The following is a 20,952-nucleotide window of genomic DNA, read 5'->3' on the forward strand; positions in this document are numbered from 1 at the left end:
CACATATGTCGCACACGCCATGTGTTTATTATCCGACCACCACACCTCTGCATCTTTTTGTAACACATATGTCGCACACGCCACCTTATGGGTTGTTTGCACGTTTGGAGCAACTTCAAGTGTTATTAATAATGATGTATGATGATGTTTGATGCATGTTTTACAATAATTATGGTGTGTTGATGATGACGATGTATGCTAAAATGATGAACTTAGTTTAGCTTTTTTTCTTCACCCTATAATTTGAATTGTGTCAGAAGTGGGATTTGAACCCACGCCCTCTCATGAGGACTAGAACTTGAGTCTAGCGCCTTAGACCACTCGGCCATCCTGACTACTTCTTAATAAGTCCCACATTGGTTGAAGAGGAGAATGAACCATTCCTTATAATGGTGTGAAAACCTCTCACTAATAGACGCGTTTTAAGACTGTGAGGCTGACGACGATCCATAACAGGCCAAAATGGAATATATCTACTAGCGATTGGAGAGGGTGAGGAAGCATTTCTTTTAAGGGTGTGGAAAAATCTTCTTAGTAGACGCATTTTAAAATCGTGAGGCTGGTGGTGATATGTAATGCACAAAAGTGGAAAATATCTACTAACGGTGGGCTTGAGATATGTATCAGAGCTAGTCACCAGGTGGTGTGCTAGTGAAGACTCTGGGCCCCAAGGTGGTGGATTGTGAGATTCCAAATCGATTAAAGAGAAGATGAAACATTTCTTATAAGGGTGTGGAAACGTCTCCCTAGTAGACTGCCAGCGAGGACGCTGGAAAACCTTTCCATAGTGATGTGTTTTAAAACCATGAGGCTGACGGCTATACGTAAGGAGCCAAAGCAGACAACATCTACTAATGGTGGGCTCAAAAAACTTTAAATAATTGGCTGGAATAGCTCAGTTGGTTAGAGGGTGTGGATGATCCCACATACACGAGAGGTAAGCTTTATACGCTTGAATAACGTCGTGTGTCGTCAGAATCCAGATTCAATTTTTAGGTTTTAAGAAGCTCATAGATGTGTCGTTTTAGGCATCTACAAGCCACGAGACTTCGTGAAAGAGAAGCAGAGAGTCCAATAAAGAGTTATAGGAGGAAAACGATGAGAAAGAACAATAAAAATGTTTGGTTTTATGTCATAAAACTCATAGTTTGTAAACAAAAACATATTCTATTTTCAATAAAGTTATTATTGATGTTTATTCAGTAAAGATTGTTATTGAATAAAGTAAATTTTACGATCATTAATCTAAAAAGATGATCATAGTTTAGCTTTTTTCTTCACTCTCTTTCGCTTATTATTTATATCTCTAAACATCACCATTTATTGTAAATAAATTAAAGGTAAAAAGAAGATTTAAGAAGTTCACATTTCATTTAATGATATAACCCAACCCAACCATGGTTAACGTAAAAGTCTCACCATTTATTGTAACTAAATTAAAGGTAAAAAGAAGATCTAAGAAGTGCACATTTCATTTAATGATATAACCCAACCCAACCCAACCATGGTTAACGGTGAAAGTCATTCATTTCTTCCCTAGCCATTAGACTAATACACAATAATTTGTATTGTATCAAAAGTGGGATTTGAACCCACACCCTCTCACGTGGACCAAAACTTAAGTCAGGTGCCTTAGACCACTCAACCATCCTAACTACTTACTAATAGATCCCACATTGATTGGAGAGGGGAATGAACCATTCCTTATAAGGGCGTGGAAACCTCTCACTAATAAACGTGTTTTAAAACTATGAGTCTGACGACGATCCATAACTGGCCAAAATGGAAGATATCTGCTAGCGATTGGAGAGGGTGAGGAAGCATTTCTTTTAAGGGTGTGGAAAAATCTTCCTAGTAGACGCATTTTAAAACCGTGAGACTGGTGGTGATACGTAATGCACCAAAGTGGACAATATCTGCTAATGGTGGGCTTGAGATATGATATCAGAGCTAGTCACCAGGCGATGTGCCAGCGAAGACGCTGGGCCCCCAAGAGGGTGGATTGTGAGATTCCAGATCGGTTCAAGAGAAGATGAAACATTTCTTACAAGTGTGTGGAAACCTCTCCCTAGTAGACTGCCAACAAGAACGCTGGGAAACCTCTCCATAGTAGATGCGTTTTAGAACTGTGAGGCTGACGACGATACGTAACGTGCCAAAGCAAACAACATCTACTAGTGCTGGACTCGGAGAATTTTAAATTATTGGCTGGAATAGCTCAGTTGGTTAGAGTGTGTGGCTATTAACCACAAGGTCGGAGGTTCAAACCCTCCTTCTAGTGTTGGTGATCATTTGTTCTTTATGAGTGTCTTGATAATATTATTGTCTTACATATTCTATTGAATCATAACCCTTGAATTGATATAAGATGTTGAACACCACATTCCTAATAGCCTGCTTCAATTTCCATCTTCCATAAACTGAAATCTTGTCATCGAACTTCTCAATTCCAATCTTCTTTTAACATTCCATCGTGTTATAAGATGTTGAACACCAAACTTCTCAATTCCAATCTTTGAACTTTCCATCTTCACGGATCGTGGTAAATTTTGCCTTACCAATTGTTAGAATCGCATAGGAACTTGCACACTCGATCTAGATGAACCCAAAGAACAAGAAAAAGAAGATGCCTTGTGCTTCCACTGCTTTGTGGTCATGGTATTATGTTTTACCCCAAACAGTGGTTGGTTCGTGAAGACCTCGGATCTTGATGGTGGTGAATTTCACCTTGTTAGGATCACACTACACACACACTCGTAAGAAAATGCAAGAAAGAAACAGTGAGTCCAACAAAGAGTTAAAGGAGGAAAACGATGAGAAAGAGACAAAGATCCATTAGTTCGACCCAACACAACACAATTATAATAGCCAATCTATTTGTCAAAAGTGGGATTTGAACCCACGCCCTCTCACGAGGACCAAAACTTGAGTTTGGCACCTTAGACCACTTGGCCATCCCAACGACTTATTAATAAATCCCACATTGGTTGAAGAGGGGAATGAATCATTCCTTGTAAGAGTGTAGAAACCTTTCACTAATAGACGTATTTTAAAAGTGTGAGGTTGACGACGATCCAAAATAGGCCAAAAAGGAAGATATATGCTAGCGGTTGGAGAGGGTGAGGAAGCATTGCTTTTAAGGGTGTGGAAAAATCTTCCTAGTAAATGCATTTTAATACCGTGAGGCTGATGGTGATACGTAATGCGTCAAAGTGGACAATATTTGCTAATGGTGGGTTTGAAATATGGTATTAGAGCTAGTCACAGGCGGTGTGCCAGCGAAGACGTTGGGTCTCCAAAGGGGTGGATTGTGAGATTCCAAATCGGTTGGAGAGAAGTTGAAACGTTTCATATAAGCGTGTGGAACCTCTCTTAGTAGACTGCCATCAAGGACGCTGGGAAACCTCTCCATAGTAGATGCGTTTTAAAATCGTGAGGCTTACGACGATAAGTAATGAGCCAAAGCAGACAACATCTACTAGTACTGGGCTCGGACAATTTTAAATAACTGGTTGGAATAGCTTAGTTGGTTAGAGCGTGTGACCTTAACCACAAGGTTGGAGGTTCAAACCTTCCTTTATAGCTTTACTTGATATAGCTCTCTACTATTACAAAACTCACACCTATAATGACCAAACTCGACGTTGAAACGTTTGGTTCACGACACAAAAAAGACCATCGACGATCCAACATACACGAGAGGTAAGCTTTAGTTGTGCTTGAATAACGTCGTGTGTCGTCAAAAAAAAAATCCAGATTCAATTTTTAGTTTTTAAGAAGTTCATGGATGTGTCGTTTTTGGCATCTACAAGCCACAAGACTTTGTGAAAGAGAAGTAGAGAGTCCAACAAAGAGTAGACGAGGAATGAAAACTAGAAAATCGCGTTGAGTCGGGCGAATAAGAGGAATCTGTCGAATCTAGATCCGAATCCGGATCTGGGTTAAACTCAAACCCACCATCGATGATCCAACATACACGACAGAGAGTTAGAGGAGGAAAACGATGAGAAAGAATGTTGGAAATAGCCATAGAGAGGAAAGAGATGAAAAACAGAAAATCGCGTTGAGTCGGGCGAATAAGACGAATCTATCGAATCTAGATCCGAATCCGGATCTCGGTTAAACTCAAACCCACAACCCACTGCCAATCCATTGGTTCGGTCCAACACACACTCACGACCCAATTATAATAGCCAACCCAACCCAATGTTTGCAGCCAAGCTCAGCAGCCTAGCACCCACGATCCCACGTCTACCCATCCAACCCGCAACGCCTGCAGCCGAAAACCTGACAGTCCATGGCGAAGCCCAATTACCTAAGACCCATCTGCAATAGCCCAGCACCCATGCCGCGACCAAGTAATCGTCCCTTGACCCGCACGTCGACCCAATTTAGCCTGCACAAGGGTCAGCGCCTTATTGCGCCACACGTCAACTTACAACAAAAAGAACCCCTCGACTTCACAGCTCAGCATGGCTGCACATAGTCCTTATGCTTAAAACGCTCGGTTTGCCTATTCTGACATTGACTCCTACAATTTTTTACCCTCTCGAAGCTAATTTGACCAAAATTAAGATAAATAAGGCCAATATGATGCACTATTTCATGAATTCAAGTTCAACTACATTATAAATGTGAAATGTTAATGAAATGAAATGAACGCTATAATAGGAAACGACAAACGGTAATGTTTGGAGAAACTTCGAGGAACGAAAGCTTAGCAAATCCGAAAGTAGAGAAATGCCGGTGAAGGTCAACCAAGTAAATAGCCTTACTACAGGATAGAGTAGGCAATTGTTTGATGTATGACAACACGTGCCTAGTTGCACTGACACGTGTCCTTTATTCTTTATTAATATGATGCTTGACATATGATGTATGATGATGTGTATGAGTTATATGATTACGTTTGATGATGTGTTGATGATGTATGCTAAAACGATGATCATAATTTAGCTTTTTTCTCTTTTTCTTATTATTTATATCTCAACCTCACGATTTATTGTAATTAAATTCGAAAAGGTAAAAAGATTTCTAAAAAGTTCTTATCATTTCATGATAACAACCCAACCATGGTAATAAGTAGATGTTTTCCATTTTTGCTAGCCCATTAGAGTAACACAATAATTTTAATTGTGACAAAAGTGGGATTTGAACCCATGCCCTCTTACAAGGGCCAAAACTTGATTTTGGCACCTTAGAACACTCAATCATCCTACAACTTTTTAATAGATCCTACGTCGGTTGGAGAGGGGAATGAACCATTCCTTATAAGAGTGTGGAAACCTCTCTTAATAGACGCATTTTAAAACTGAGGTTGATGGTGATCCATAAGAGACCGAAATGGAAGATATCTGCTAGTGGTTGGAGAGGGTAAGGAAGAATTTCTTTTAAGGGTGTGGAATAATCTTCCTAGTAGACACATTTTAAAACCGTGAGGCGGATGGTGATACGTAATGCGCCAAAGTGGACAAATTTGCTAGATGGTCTTGAGCTGTTATAAATGGTATCATAGTTAGTCACCAGGCAGTGTGCCAGCGAAGACGCTGGCCCCCAAGAGAATGGATTGTAAGATCCCAAATCGGTTAGAGAGAAGATGAAACATTTCTTATAAGAGTGTGGAAACTTCTCCCTAGTAGACTGCCAACGAGGACGCTGGAAAACCTCTCCACAGTAGATACATTTTAAAATCGTGAGGCTGACGGCTATGCGTAACGATCAAAGTAGACAACATCTACTAGTGGTGGGCCCGAAAAATTTTAATTAACAGGCTGGAATAACTCAGTTGGTTAGAGCGTGTGTCTCTTAATCACACAAGATCGGAGGTTCAAACCCTCCTTCTAGTGAAGGTAATCAAGTGTTCCTTAAGAGATTTTAAGGAATTTGAAGCATATTGACAATACCTATAAATATGTTGAACACCACGTTCCTAGATAGCGTCAATCGAATCGATCCTAATATATGTCGATCTTTGAGCTTCCCTTGCTTCATAGTCATGGTATCCAGCTTATCCTAAGACATGTCGACATCAAGGTCATGGTAAAGATAATCTTCCTACCAATATATATAGCTTTATACGCTTGAGAAATGTTTGGTTAGATAATAGATAATTTTCCATAACCATCTACCATTATATAGCTTTCCCACTTTATGTCATTTAGCATATATATAGTTTTTCTATGTATAATCGTCAACTAAGCTATAAATAACCAGTAGACTCCATGATATGAACCAAGAGACATCATTCATACAATATACTTCAATGAAGATGTGAGATTATAAGCAGTAGACTCCATGATATGAACCAAGAGACATCATTCATACAATATACTTTAATGAAGATGTGAGATTAGAGTAATTTAGAGTTATTGTATTTTAAGACATTTTATTTACTTTAGGTTACATTTACATAATGGCTAATTATGGTCATTAAGTATGAATGTTACAAATTTTGGGTGGGTTACAAGTGTTTGAGATATTTAATCAACAAGAATCATTCAAGCTAGACATGATCAATCTTGCTTGTGGAGTGATTCGAATCTCAATCAAGCGTTCTTCTTGCCTTGAGATATTCGATCAACAAGGTAATCCGAATCTTATTCCCCTTGTATTGATTCCTTATCTTATCACTCCATAACCTAGAACTCACACCTACAATGACCAAACTCGACGTTGAAACGCTTGGTTCATGACACAGAAATACCACCGATGATCCCACATACACGAGAGGTAAGCTTTATACACTTGAATAACGTCGTGTGTCGTCGAAATCCAGATTCAATTTTTAGGTTTTAAGAAGCTCATAGAGGTGTCATTTTAGGCATCTACAAGCCACGAGACTTCATGAAAGAAAAGCATAGAGTCCAACAAAGAGTTACAAGAGGAAAACGATGAGAAAGAACATCAGAAATGTTGGGTTTTATGCCATAAAACTCATAGTTTGTAAACAAAAACATATTCTATTTTCAATAAAATTATTATTGATGTTTATTAAGTAAAGAATGTTATCGAATAAAGTAAATTTTACAATCATTAATCTAAACCAAATAAACTAAGAACACTCTGGCTATAGTATGATTACTTGAACTATACGTAGAGACATAAGAGTGGATCAAGTTCAAGTATATAGTCAAAATGATCTATAGTACAGGGATAAGGCTGAGTACCTTATCTTGGGGACACTATTGATGCGGCCCACTTTTATATATGATATAAACAATGTGATCACTAAATTGTACATGTGGGACATGTGAGTTGGGCCGTCCTATGCAATGAGTATTGCATAAGATCAGACCATGAAGAAAATCACTCTCACTTTATAATGTCGTTTATTATTGATACTTATTTTTTCATTCAATGTCCTAGGTAACTCGATCTTAATCCTGAGTTTACTATGAACTCTTGTTTATTTGAAATTATCCATAGATTTTTATGAGTGAGAATGGCTCGAGTTCGCCGACTCAATAAGTCTCCAATTTCAGGGGTAAGACTAAGTGAATAGCTGGGGACATAGGGTGCAAGATGAAATTCACTCCTACCAACTTTTAGGGATAGTAGAGAGGTTGTTCCCTTACGTACTGACTCCATGTCTTGAACAAGGGGTCACACCCTCTCATTGGCCTAAGAGGGATTCGGTTTACTGGTTGGACCACAAACCAATTGTTCATCAGAGGATCAGTGGGACATAAGGAACAAGAAGTAACTTCACGGGTAAAACGGTAAATTGACCCATCTCTAGTTACAAACAACCTGTGAAGGATCGACTTACTAATCATGGTTATATCAAATGGATAGAGATATATCTATAGTGAGGGAAGTGTAACTACTAGGCTATAGTGGAGTGTCCTAGTAGTTAACGAATGTTGTTTAACAAGGTTAATGAGTTTACCTGGTTAATCTCGGATCGTTGGAGCCTATGATCTATAGGTCCATTAGGTCCCCCTGCTAGCTCATATCAGACTAATCCATATAACAATGTGACGAGTGAGTTCAAAGTGTTCGAATTCAAATTAGGGAATACGCATTAAATATATACGATATATTTAACCACATTTTTATTTTAATTACGAATTAAACAAAGAGAGAGAATTTGAGATATTTAAATAAGATTTAAATATTTTAATTATGAATAAGGATTCATAATCAATATGTGCTGGAATTGGAATTGATTGGGATTGACATTTGAATTAATGTTAAATATTAATTAAAATGTTTAATCATTTAATATTACTTTAATTTAAAATTAATTATTGAATTAAAACGGAGAAAGTCAAAAGGTTGACTTCACATAATGGAAAAATCCTAGTTTGAGTGGAATATTGAGTGTCAATATATGGTTTAACCAAACTTCATGTTTGTCACGTAATCCAACAAATTTGAGTGGAATTTTGAGTGTAAAAATTTGGTAATCTCAAATTTGCATGAGCATTCAAATATAACTCTCTCTTCACATATACTAAATCCCTTCTTAGTTTAGTCACTCAACAGATTCCACAATCCCGGTCTAACGCCGGAAAATAGTAGGGAAGACACTAGTGGTGGTTCGAAACCGGTTCATGAAGAAAAAAGAATTTGAACTACAGAAGTTTAGTACTCAAACTCCTTGAGTTTTAATGCTTATGAACATGCATGCTAATTTACTATAATCGACGTACTTAGAGTGCCTAAGATCCAAATTACTTCTGCATGTGTTATATTAACACCATCAAGAAATAGCCGCAGAGAGGAGAGAGATGAAAACTAGAAAATCGTGCTGAGTCAGGTGAAGAAGACGAATCCGTCGGATCTAGATCCGAATCCAGATCTGGGTCAGACTCTAACCCACAACCCACTACCAATCGATTGGTTCGGTCCAACACTCGCTCACGACCAAATTATAATAGCCAACCCAACCCAACGTCTACAGCCTAGCTCAGTGGCCCATCACCCGCGATCCCACGTCTGCCCATCCAACCCGCAACGCATGCAGCCCAAAACCTGACAGTCCATGGCAAAGCCAAATTACTTAAGACCTACAGGCAACCGCCCAGCACCCAGCCTGCACACGCGTCAGCGCCTTATTGCACCACACGTCAACTTGCAGCAAAAAAAATCCCTCAGCTTCATAGCTCAGCTTGGCTGCGCCTAGTCCTTAGGCTTAAAATGCTCAGTTTTGGAATTATGACACCGACCCCTACGTTTTTTACCCTCCCGAAGCTGATTTGACCATAATTAAGATAAATAAGGTTAATATGATGCATTATTTCATGAATTCAAATTATACTACATTATAAATATGAAATGTTCATAAGTAAGATAGATAAGGGCAGTATGATGCACTATTTCATGAATTCAAGTTAAACTACACTAATGTGAAATGTTAATGAAATGAATGCTCTAATAGGAAACCCATTGATAACGTTTGGAGCAACTTTGAGGAATGAAAACTTAGCAAATTCGAAAGTAGAGAAATGCCAGCTGAGCCCAACCAAGTAAGTAACCTTACTATAGGGTAGGCTAAGTTTGATGTATGACAAAACGTGCCTAGTTGCACTGACATGTGTCCTTTATGCTTTATTAATATAATGTAGGACATATATTGTATGATGTATTGATTGACGATGCATGCTAAAATGATGCTCATAGTTCACATCACCATTTAATTTAATTAAATTCGAAAGCTAAAAGATCTCATAAGTTCATATCATTTGATGGTAAATAAAGATATTTTTAAACAAAAACACCACCCCCAACCATGGTGGTAGTAGTACATGTTATCCATTTTAGCAAATGCTTATAACAATAATTTGAATTGTGTCAAAAGTGGGATTTGAACCCATACCCTATCACGAGGAATAGAACTTGAGTTTGGCGCCTTAGACCACTTGACCATCCTAACTACCAATTAATAGATCTCAAATTGGTTGGAGAGGGGAATGAACCATTTCTTATAAGGGTGTGGAAACCTTTTGCTCATAGACGTGTTTTAAAACTTTGAGACTAACGGCGATCCATAACAGGCCAAAATGGAAGATATCTGCTAGTGGTTGGAGAGGGTAAGGAAGCATTTATTTTAAGGGTGTGGAATAATCTTCCTAGTAGACATATTTTGAAACCGTGAGGCTGATGGTGACACGTAATGCGCCAAAGTGAACAATATCTGCTAACGATGGTCTTGAGCTATTACAAATGGTATCATAGCTAGTCACCAGGCAGTGTGCCAGCGAAGACGCTAGGCCCCCAAGGGGGTGGATTGTAAGATTCCAGATCGATTAGAGAGAAGATGAAACATTTCTTATAAGAGTGTGGAAACCTCTCCCTAGTAGACTGTCAACGAGGACGCTGGTAAACCTCTCCATAGTAGATGCGTTTCAAAACTGTGAGGCTGACGGCTATACGAACGAGTGAAAGCAGACAACATCTTGTGGGCTCGAAATATTTAATTACCTGGCTGGAATAGCTCAATTGGTTGGAGCGTGTGGCCCATAACCACAAGGTCGAAGGTTCAAACCCTCCTACTATCGATGGTAATCAAGTGTTTCCGAAGGGAAGTTATTTGAAGCATATTAACATAACCACAAGGTTGAAACCCTCCTACTATCGATGGTAATCAAGTGTTTCCGAAGGGAAGTTATTTGAAGCATATTAACATAACCACAAGGTTGGAGGTTCAAACCCTCCTTCTAGTGATGGTAATCAAGTGTTCCTTAAGAGTATTTTTTAGGTAAGGTATTTGAAGCATATTGACAATCCCTATAAATATGTTGAACACGTTCTTGGATAGCGTCAATCGGATCAATCCTAAGACATGTCGATCCTTGAGCTACCATTGCTTCATGGTCATGGTATCTAGCTTTACCCCCAACAAGGGTGTGTGGAAATTTCTCCCTGGTAGATTGCCAGAGAACGCTAGGAAACCTCTCCATAGTAGGGTGCGTTTTAAAATCGAGAGATTGACGGTGATACGTAACGAGCCAAAGTAGACATCATCTACTAGTGCTGGGCTCGGACAATTTTAAATAACTAGCTGGAATAGCCTAGTTGGTTAGAGCGTGCGGCTTACCACAAGGTCGGAGGTTCCAAACCCCCCCCTCCCTTTATAGCTTTTACTTGATATCCTATAATGACCAAACTCGACGTTGAAACGCTTGGTTCACGACACAAAAAAGACCATCGACGATCCAACATACACTAGAGGGTAAGCTTTATATGCTTGAATAACGTGTGTAAATCGCGTTGAGTCGGGCGAATAAGACGAATCCGTTGGATCTAGATCAGAATCATCTAGGTCAAACTCAAACCCACAACCCATTGCCACTCCATTGGTTCGGTCCGACACACGCTCACGACCGAATTATAATAGCTAACCCAACCCAACGTTTGTAGCCCAGCATCCATGCCGCGACCCAGTAATCGTCCCTTGAACCGATTTAGCTTGCACAAGGGTCAGTGCCTTATTGCGCCACACGTCAACTTACAGTAAAAAGAACCCCTCGACTAACGACAACCAGTACCGTTTGGAGCAACTTTGAGGAACGAAAGCTTAGCAAATCAGAAAGTAAAGAAATGTCGGCTAAGGCCAACCACGTAAATAGGCTTACTATAGGATAGACACTAGGCACGTGTCCTTTATTCTTTATTAATATGATTTTTGATATATGATGTATGATGATGTGTATGAGTTATATGATGACGTTTGATGATGTTTTACGATGTATGCTAAAATGATGATCATAGTTTAGCTTTTTTCTTGACTTTCTTTTGCTTATTATTTATATTGTGTCAAAAGGAGAATTTGAACCCATGCCCTCTTACGAGGACCATAACTTGAGTCTAGCACATTAGACCACTCAGCCATCATAACAACTTTTTAATAAATTCCATATCAGTTGGAGAGGGGAATGAATCATTCCTTATATGGTTGTGGAAACCTCTCTCTAATAGACGCATTTTAAAACTAAGGCTGATGGCGATCCATAACAGGCCAAAAGGGAAGATATCTGCTGGTGGTTGGAGAGGGTAAGGAAATATTTCTTTTAAGGGTGTGGAATAATCTTCCTAGTAGACACATTTTAAAACCGTGAGGCTGATGGTGATACGTAATGCACTAAAGTGGACAATATCCGCTAGCGATGGTCTTGAGCTGTTACAAATGGTATCATAACTAGTCACCAGGCAGTGTGCCAGCGAAGACGCTGGTCCCCCAAGGGGGTAGATTGTAAGATCCCAGATCGGTTAGAGAGAAGATGAAACATTTATTATAAGAGTGTGGAAACCTCTCCCTAGTAGACTTCCAACGAGGACGCTGGAAAACCTCTCCATAGTAGATGCGTTTATAAACCGTGAGGCTGATGGTTATACGTAACAAGCCAAAGCAGACAATATCTACTAGTAGTTGTCTTAGAAAATTTTAATCAACTAGCTGGAATAGCTCAGTTGGTTAGAGCGTGTGGTTGTTAACCACAAGGTTGGAGGTTCAAACCCTCCTTCTAGCAATGGCAATCAAGTGTTCCTTACGATTTAACGAGTATCCAACTCTTACCCCCAACAAGGGGTCGGAGGTTCAAACCTCCTTCTATCTAGCGATGACAATCAAGTGTTCCTTACGATATAAACAACTTGATCACTAAATTTTACATGTGAGTTCGGGTGTCCTGTGCTCATTGCATAAGATCAGACCATGAAGAAAATCACTCACTTTATAATGTCGTTTACTATTGAAACTTTTTTTTTTTCATTCGGTGACCTAGATAACTCGATCTTAATCCTGAGTTTACTATGAACTCCTGTTTATTTGGAATTATTCTTAGATTTACATGAGTGAGAGTTGCTCGAGTTCGCCGACTCAATAAGCCTCCCATTCCATGGGTAAGACTAGGTGAATAGCTGGAGACATAGGGTGCAAGATGGAATTCACTCCTACCCGCTTTTAGGGATAGTAGAGAGGTCCCCCTGTTAGCTTATATCAGACTAAACCATAGAACAGTGTGACGAGTGAGTTCGAATTCAAATTAGGGGATATGCTCTANGACTAAACCATAGAACAGTGTGACGAGTGAGTTCGAATTCAAATTAGGGGTTCGCCGACTCAATAAGTCTCCCATTTCATGGGTAAGACTAGGTGAATAGCTGGGGACATAGGGTGCAAGATGGAATTCACTCCTACCCGCTTTTAGGGATAGTAGAGAGGTCCCCCTGTTAGCTTATATCAGACTAAACCATAGAACAGTGTGACAAGTGAGTTCGAATTCAAATTAGGGAATATGCTCTAAATATATACACTATATTTAATCACATTTTTGTTTTAATTGGAAATTAAAGAAAAACAGAGAATGTGAGATATTTAAATAAGATTTAAATATTTTAATTATGAATAGGGATTCATAATCAATATGGGCTCGAATTGATTCGGATTGACATTTGAATTAATGTTAAATATTTATTAGATTGTTTAAGTAATCCTTTAATATTACTTTAATTTGAAATTAATTATTTAAATTAATTGTTGAATTAAAATGGAGAAAATCAACATGTTGACTTCACTCAATGTAAAAATCCATGTACGAGTGAGTGTCAATATATGGTTTAACCAAACTTGCATGTTTGCCACATAATCGAACAAATTTGAGTGGAATTTTGAGTGTCAAAATTTGGTAATCTCAAATTTGCATGAGCATTTAAATATGACTCTATAAATGGAGTCACGGTACATGAAACCTTCTTGGAAAAAAACCTTCACAAAATCCATCACAAACTCTCTCTTCACATATATTAAATCCCTTCCTAGTTTAGTCACTCACCGAATTCCACAATCTCGTTCTAAGGCCGAAGAATAGTAGGAAAGATACTAGTAGTGGTTTGAAATCGGTTCGTGAGGAAAAACAAATTTGAACTACAAAAGGTTAGTACTCAAACTCCTTTGAGTTCTAATGCTTATGACCATGATAACTAATTTACTATAATTGATGTACTTAGTGTGCCTAAGATCCAAATTGCTTCCGCATGTGTTGTATTAACACCATCTTTGAGTTCTAATGCTTATGAACATGCTAGCTAATTTACTATAATCGATGTACTTAGAGTGTCTAAGATCCAAATTGCTTTCGCTTGTGTTGTATTAACACCATCAAGAAATAGCAGCAGAGAGAAGAGAGATGAAAACTAGAAAATCGCGTTGAGTCGGGCGAAGAAGACGAATCCGTCGAATCTAGATTCAAATCCAGATCTGGGTCAGACTCTAACCTACAACCCACTGCCAATCCATTTGTTCAATCCAACACACGCTCACGGCACAATTATAATAGCCAAGCCAACCCAATGTCTGCAGCCTAGCTCAGTGGCCCAGCACCCGAGATCCCACGTCTGCCCATCCAACCCACAACGTCTGTAGCCCAAAACCTGATAGTCGATGGCGAAGCCAATTACCTAAGACCCACCTGCAATAGCCCAGCACCCATGTCGCAGCCCAGCAATCGTCCCTTGACCCGTGCCACGACCCAATTTAGCCTGCACACGAATCAGCTTCTTATTGCGCCACACGTCAACTTGCAGCAAAAAGAACGACTCGGCTTCATAGCACAGCTTGGTTGTGGGTATTCCTTACGTTTAAAATGCTCAGTTTCGCAATTATGACACCAACGTCTACGTTTTTTACCCTCCCGAAGCTGATTTGACCATAATTAAGATAAATAAGGGCAGTATGATGCACTATTTCATGAATTCAAGTTAAACTACATTATAAATGTGAAATGTTAATGAAATGAAATGAACGCTCTAATAGAAAACGACAACCGGTAACCTTTGGAACAACTTCGAGGAACGAAAGCTTAGCAAATCTGAAAGTAGAGAAATGCCCGCTAAGGCCAACCAACCAAGTAAGTTGCCTTACTGTTTTGTTCACTCTCTTTTGCTTATTATTTATATGGAAACATCACCATGTATTGTAATTAAATTCGAAAAGGAAAAAAAAAGATCTCAAAAGAAGTTCATATCATTTTATGATATAACCCTCCCCCAACCATGATAGTAGTAGATGTTATTCAATTTCACTAGCCATTAGACTAACACACAATAATCTGAATTTTGTCAGAAGGGGAATTTGAAGCCACGCTTCTTACGAGGACCAGAACTTGAGTCTGGCGCCTTTGACTACTCGGCCATCCTGACTACTTTTTAATAGATCCTACACTGGTTGGAAAGGGGAATGAATCATTCCTTGTAAGGGTGTGAAAACCTCTCCCTAATAGACGCATTTTAAAACCGTGAGGCTGGTGGTGATACGTAATGCACCAAAGTGGACAATATCTGCTAACGGTGGGCTTAAGATGTTACAAATGATATCATAGCTAGTCATCAGGCGGTGTGTCAGCGAAGACGCTGGCCCCCAAGGGGGTGGATTGTGAGATTCCAGATCGATTGAAGAGAAGATGAAAAATTTCTTATAAGGGTGTGGAGATCTCTCCCTAGTAGACTGCCAGCGAGGAATCTAGAAAACCTCTCTATAGTAGGTGCATTTTAAAATCGTGAGGCTGACGACGATACGTAACGAGCCAAAGCAGACAACATCTACTAGTGGTGAGCTCGGACAATTTTAAATAACTGGTTGGAATAGGTCAAATGGTTAGAGTGTGTGTCTCTTAACCACAAGGTCAGAGGTTCAAACTCTCATTAGTGATGGCAATCGTTATCTATTGTTCAGGTTCAAACCTTCCTTCATTTCCATACTGGTTCGTGAAGATTTTTATGGAAATCGGATCATGGAACTTCTCAATTCCAATCTTTGAATATATTAAAAAACGCATGGAACTTCTCAATCCCAATCTTCACAGATCGTGGCTTCTCAATTCCAATCTTTGAATATATTAAAAAACGTCCAGAAATCTTCTCAGATCGTGGAAAATTTCGCCTAGCTCTAATACCAGTTGTTAGGATCACATGGCAACGCATTTCCACCACAGGGGTTCGTGAAGATCAATTCCAATCTTTGAACTTTCCATCTTCACAGATCGTGGCAAATTTCGCCTAGCTGTGATACCAAATGTTTCCAATCTTTGAACTTTCCATCTTCACAGATCGTGGCAAATTTCGCCTAGCTGTGATACCAAATGTTAGGATCGCATGGCAACGCACACACTCAATCTAAAAGAAAATGCAAGACTACTAGTTGTTAGGATCGCACGACAATACATTCCACCACTGCTTCGTGTTCATGTTACCCCAACAGGGGTTCGTGAAGATCTTTTTGGTAAAAATAATCTTCAATCTCCATCTTCCATAAACCAAAATCAGATCGCTTCGTGTTCATGATATCATGCTTTACCCCAACAAGGGTTCATGAAGATCTTTCTAGTAGAAATAATCTTCAATCTCCATCTTCCATAAACCGAAATCAGATCGCTTCGTGTTCATGATATCATGCTTTACCCCCAACAGGGGTTCGTGAAGATCTTTCTGGTAAAAATAATCGGATCTATCGAACTTATCAATTCCAATCTTTGAACTTTCCATCTTCACAGATCGTGGCAAATTTCGCCTAGCTGTGATACCAAATGTTAGGATCGCATGGCAACGCACACACTCAATCTAAAATAAAATGCAAGACTACTAGTTGTTAGGATCGCACGACAATACATTCCACCACTGCTTCGTGTTCATGTTACCCCAACAGGGGTTCGTGAAGATCTTTTTGGTAAAAATAATCTTCAATCTCCAACTTCCATAAACCAAAATCAGATCGCTTCGTGTTCATGATATCATGCTTTACCCCAACAAGGGTTCATGAAGATCTTTCTAGTAGAAATAATCTTCAATCTCCATCTTCCATAAACCGAAATCAGATCGCTTCGTGTTCATGATATCATGCTTTACCCCCAACAGGGGTTCGTGAAGATCTTTCTGGTAAAAATAATCGGATCTATCGAACTTATCAATTCCAATCTTTGAACTTTCCATCTTCACAGATCGTGGCAAATTTCGCCTAGCTCTGATACCAGTTGTTAGGATCGCACGACAACGCACACACTCGATCTAGAAGAAAATGCAAGACTCTAACTAATATATTTATATAGTTTAGTTTAGTTTACTATATATAGTTTTACCACATATAACTATTTACTATATATAACTATCAACACTCTTTACTATAGATTCATTATATTAGATAATGCACTTTTTGTTCCTGAAATGAAAAGAAATCTAATATCTATCTCTTGTTTATTAGAACAATTGTATAAAGTATCTTTTGAAATCAATGAAGTGTTCATTTGCAAAAGAGGTATACATATTTGTTCTGCAAAACTAGAAAACAACTTATATATGTTAAAACCGAGCGAAACAAAAGCTATTTTAAATACTGAGATGTTTAAAACAGCTGAAACTCAAAATAAACGACAAAAGATTTCTCCTAATACCTATCTTTGGCACTTAAGACTAGGCCACATTAATCTCAATAGGATTGAGAGATTGGTTAAAAGAGGACTTCTAAATAAGTTAGAAGACAATTCTTTACCTCCATGTGAGTCTTGTCTTGAGGGTAAAATGACTAAACGATCATTTTGCGAAAAACGTTATAGAGCCAAAGAAACCTTAGAACTCGTGCATACAGATCTCTGTGGTCCAATGAATGTCAAAGCACGAGGAGGGTATGAATATTTCATCAGTTTTATTGATGATTATTCAAGGTATGACTATCTTTACCTAATGCATCACAAGTCCGAAGCTCTTGAAAAATTCAGAGAGTATAAGACTGAGGTTCAGAATCTATTAGGTAAAACTATTAAAACACTTCGATTAGATCGAGGAGGAGAGTACATGGATTTAAGATTTCAGGACTATATGATAGAACATGGAATAAGGTCTCAACTCTCAGCCCCTGGTATGCCTCAACAAAATGGTGTATCAGAAAGGAGAAATAGAACTCTATTAGACATGGTTCGGTCTATGATGAGTTTCGCTCAATTACCCGATCCGTTTTGGGGATATGCAGTGGAGACTGCTACATACATTTTGAACATGGTTCCTACTAAGAGTGTTTCAGAAACACCTTATGAGTTATGGAAAGGGCGTAAAGGTAGTTTACGTCACTTCAGAATTTGGGGATGTCCAGCACATGTGTTGTTGCAAAATCCCAAGAAATTAGAACGTCGTTCAAAATTATGTCTATTCGTAGGATACCCCAAAGAGACGAAAGGTGGTTTGTTTTATGATCCTCAAGAAAATAGAGTGTTTGTATCAACGAACGCTACATTCTTAGAGGAAGACCACGTAAGAAATCATCAACCTCGTAGCAAACTAGTATTAAGTGAGATTTCTAAAGAAGCTACTGATAAAACAACAAGAGTTGTTGATCAAGCTGGTCCTTCAACCAGAGTTGTTGATGGAGGTGACACTTCTGGTCAATCACATCCTTCTCAAGAGTTGAGAATGCCTCGACGTAGTGGGAGGGTTATAACTCAACCCGATCGTTACTTGGGTTTGGCAGAAACTCAAGTCATCATACCTGATGATGGCGTTGAGGATCCATTGACCTATAAACAGGCAATGAATGATGAGGATAGAGATCAGTGGATTAAAGCCATGAATCTTGAAATGGAGTCAATGTACTTCAATTCAGTCTGGGAACTTGTAGATCAACCGGATGGGGTAAAACCTATTGGTTGCAAATGGATCTATAAGAGGAAACGAGACCAAATCGGTAAGGTACAGACCTTTAAAGCACGACTAGTAGCAAAGGGTTATACCCAAAGAGAGGGGGTGGACTATGAAGAAACCTTCTCTCCTGTTGCTATGCTTAAATCAATAAGAATACTCTTGTCTATTGCCACATTTTATGATTATGAAATTTGGCAAATGGATGTTAAGACAGCTTTTCTAAACGGCAATCTTGAAGAGAGTATCTATATGGCTCAACCAAAGGGGTTCATTGAACAGGATCACGAGCAAAGGGTTTGCAAGCTTAAAAGATCCATTTATGGGTTGAAGCAAGCATCTCGATCCTAGAATATAAAGTTTGATACTGCGATCAAATCTTATGGCTTTAAACAGAATGTTGACGAACCTTGTGTTTATAAAAGGATAGTCAACTCTACAGTAGCTTTCCTGGTGTTGTACGTTGACGATATCCTACTCATTGGAAATGATGTGGGAATTCTGACTGACATTAAGCATTGGCTAGCGACACAATTCCAAATGAAAGATTTGGGAGAGGCTCAGTTTGTTCTTGGAATCCAAATTGTTCGGAATCGCAAGAACAAAACACTAGCATTGTCTCAAGCATCGTACATCGACAAAATGTTGATTCGATATAAGATGCAGGACTCCAAGAAAGAATTATTACCTTTCAGGCATGGAGTTCATTTGTCGAAGGAACAAAGTCCTAAGACACCTCAAGAAGTTGAGGATATGAAACACATTCCCTATGCATCAGCGGTCGGTAGTCTGATGTATGCCATGCTATGTACCCGACCCGACATATGCTATGCTGTGGGAATTGTCAGCAGATATCAGTCCAATCCGAGACGTGCTCATTGGACTGCCGTTAAGAATATCCTCAAGTATCTTAGGAGAACGAGGGGCTATATGTTAATGTACGGTGCTAAGGATCTGATCCTTACAGGGTACACTGACTCAGATTTTCAGACCGATGTAGATTCGAGGAAATCGACATCAGGATCTGTCTTCACTCTGAACGGAGGAGCAATAATATGGAGAAGCATAAAGCAAGGTTGCATTGCTGATTCCACCATGGAGGCTGAGTATGTTGCTGCTTGTGAAGCAGCGAAAGAATCTGTATGGCTTAGAAAGTTCTTAACTGATTTGGAAGTCGTTCCAAATATGCATCTTCCCGTCACTCTTTATTGTGATAACAGTGGAGCAGTTGCAAATTCAAAAGAACCAAGAAGCCATAAGCGAGGAAAACATATTGAGCGCAAATATCATCTCATAAGGGAGATTGTGCAACGAGGAGATGTGATCGTCACACAGATAGCTTCAGAGCACAACATTGCTGATCCATTTACAAAGCCCCTCACGGCTAAAGTGTTTGAAGGGCACCTAGTGAGTCTAGGACTACGAGTTATGTAATTTAGGGCAAGTGGGAGAAAAGACATCAGTATGTGATGCCCTAGTTTATTGTATTTCTCTCTACTCAACGTTATAAAACCCAACTAGAGTTTTAGTCCAAGTGGGAGTTTGTTGGGTTTTATGTCCTAAAACTCATAGTTTGTAAACAAAGATATATTCTATTTTCAATAAAGTTATTATTGATGTTTATTCAGTAAAAATTGTTATTGAATAAAGTGAACTTTACTATCATTAATCTAAATCCAATAAACTAAGAACACTCTGGCTATAGTATGATTACTTGAATTATATGTAGAGACATAAGAGTGGATCAAGTTCAAGTATATAGTCAAAATGATCTATAGTATAAGGATAAGGCTGAGTACCTTATTCTGGGGACACTATGGATGCGGCCCACTTTTGTATATGATATAAACAATGTGATCACTAAATTGTGCATGTGGAGACATGTGAGTGGGGGCGTCCTATGCAATGAGTATTGCATAAGATCGGACCATGAAGAAAACCACTCTCACTTTATAAAGTCGTTTACTATTGAGACTAATTTTCTTTTCATTCGATAACCTAGGTAACTCGGTTTTAATCCTGAGCTAACCATGAACTCCTGTTTATTCGGAATTATCCTTAGATTTGCATGGGTGAGAGTGGCTCTAGTTCGCCGACTCAACAGGCCTCCCATTTCAGGGGTAAGACTGGGTGAATGGCTGGGGACGTGGGGTGCAAGACGGAATTCACTCCTACCCACTTTTAGGGATAGAAGAAAGGTAGTTCCCTTAAGCACTGACTCTAGGTCTTGAACAAGGGGCCCCACCCTCTCATTGGCCTGAGAGGGATTCGGTTTACTGGTTGGACCACAAACCAATTGTTCATTAGAGGATCAGTGAGACATAAGGA

General features: G+C 39.0%; 5 non-coding genes across 5 annotated transcripts; 3 read left to right on the forward strand and 2 right to left on the reverse strand.

The window, feature by feature from the left end:
• Positions 1-251: 251 nt before the first annotated feature.
• TRNAL-CAA lies at positions 252-335 on the reverse strand. Its single transcript has one exon. It is a non-coding gene; the product is annotated as a tRNA-Leu (tRNA).
• A 1,872-nt stretch (positions 336-2,207) lies between these two features.
• On the forward strand, positions 2,208-2,281 carry TRNAN-AUU. The gene has a single exon. It is a non-coding gene; the product is annotated as a tRNA-Asn (tRNA).
• A 597-nt stretch (positions 2,282-2,878) lies between these two features.
• TRNAL-CAA lies at positions 2,879-2,962 on the reverse strand. The gene has a single exon. It is a non-coding gene; the product is annotated as a tRNA-Leu (tRNA).
• Positions 2,963-5,770: 2,808 nt separating this feature from the next.
• On the forward strand, positions 5,771-5,846 carry TRNAK-CUU. The gene has a single exon. It is a non-coding gene; the product is annotated as a tRNA-Lys (tRNA).
• Positions 5,847-12,399: 6,553 nt separating this feature from the next.
• Positions 12,400-12,473, forward strand: TRNAN-GUU. The gene has a single exon. It is a non-coding gene; the product is annotated as a tRNA-Asn (tRNA).
• The last annotated feature ends 8,479 nt before the right edge of the window (positions 12,474-20,952 follow it).

The sequence above is a fragment of the Cucurbita moschata genome, unplaced genomic scaffold (genome assembly GCF_002738365.1).
Source record: "Cucurbita moschata cultivar Rifu unplaced genomic scaffold, Cmos_1.0 Cmo_Scf00047, whole genome shotgun sequence".
Taxonomy (NCBI): Eukaryota; Viridiplantae; Streptophyta; class Magnoliopsida; order Cucurbitales; family Cucurbitaceae; genus Cucurbita; species Cucurbita moschata.